This window comes from Tupaia chinensis, unplaced genomic scaffold, assembly GCF_000334495.1.
Source record: "Tupaia chinensis unplaced genomic scaffold, TupChi_1.0 Scaffold000283_1, whole genome shotgun sequence".
Lineage (NCBI taxonomy): Eukaryota > Metazoa > Chordata > Mammalia > Scandentia > Tupaiidae > Tupaia > Tupaia belangeri.
The window spans coordinates 71095-72504 of record NW_006159766.1 but is presented as its reverse complement, the minus strand read 5'-3'; positions in this window follow the sequence as shown (position 1 = coordinate 72504).

The window sequence follows — 1410 nt, the reverse complement described above, 5'->3', positions numbered from 1 at the left end:
AAGATCTTACAATCCCACCATAAGTTATCCTTTTTGTACAGACTCTAGGTAGTGTGAAATTCTTCCTTCCTAGCCAGGTTGGGCCTGAGAGGATTGGATGAACCACATGGAGGAAGTGAATGGAACGGAGCAGGTTTCCTAGGGCTGGAGAGGCCGGGGGAAGCTCCCATGGCCTGGTGCAGGTCACTCTGCCTTCTGACTGGGCCATCAAGGCCTTTGTTAGAGACTCGACATACGCATCTGATTCCAGCTTGACTTTCTCCTCTGGAGGGTGATGGAAGGTGTTACTATGGGAGCCACAGTCAAAGGCTCTCAGAGAAGCCTACAGTGATGAGCACTATGCTCCAGAACCGTGGCTTCTTCAATCTGACCTGGGGGATAACAAACTAGGCCTGGCACGTAAATGTTGTTAAATAAACGTATGGATTTGCCCAATAAATTACTCACCTTTTTGCTTTTACATATTCTAATTTTTTTTGTATATGTAAGTATATACATATTGTTATAGTTTGGATAACTGTTTACCCTCCAAAGTGTCATGATTTGGAGTTTGGTCTTAGTGCTAAGTGGTTGGGTGGCCCCTCCAAACTCATGTGGTTGGGACTTGGTTGTATTGTACAGGGATTATGTTTATAAAATTGTTACCTTCATGGTGTTCCAGGATATTGCTTTTGGGTGTAATAGTGTCATTAGCGTGGGACCCTCATCCCTGAGTGCTGGTGGGTTTATAAATAAAGACAATGAGCAGGTGGAAACTGCATGGAAACAGACCACACGCAGCTCTGCTCAGAGTCTTGCCTCCCGCCATTTTGTGTCTTTGGACTTAGGAGTCAACAACTCTCTCCTTATAAATCACACCGTCTCAGGGATTTCTGTTACTGACATAACCAACTAAGTTTTGTATGTTTCTATGTAGTTTCTGATGTAAGTTTTAGTGTTTTCTTTCTTCTTTTTTCTGGCTTCTTCTTTTTCAAAATTTTATTGATTCATTTCTTCCATGAGTGCGTGCATGAGCGAGAGAAAGAGAAAGTGAGAGAGAGAAAGAGAAGGAGAGGGAGATAGAGATAGAGAGAGAGAGAGTGAGCATCCCCAGGGGGTTGTGGTGCCATGACCCACTCCCAGCTTCAGCCTGCCCCAGATCAGGGGTTTGCTCATGCCCAGCCCACTCAGAGGGTCTCCAGACACAAACCTAAAACTTTCCTGGTGGGTCAGCCTCACCGAGCGTCGCCACTGTGCCACCATCCAGCCCCCTCCCCATTAATTCTCCTTTCCCTAAGAGCGCTGCTTTAGCTGTGCAGCGAGGCATGTGATATGAATGCCCCAAGACTGGTATCTAAAGGTCAGAAGAAGAAATCCTTTCCTTTTTATTTTGTGAAAGAATTATTTATTTATTTAATTCCATTTGTTATT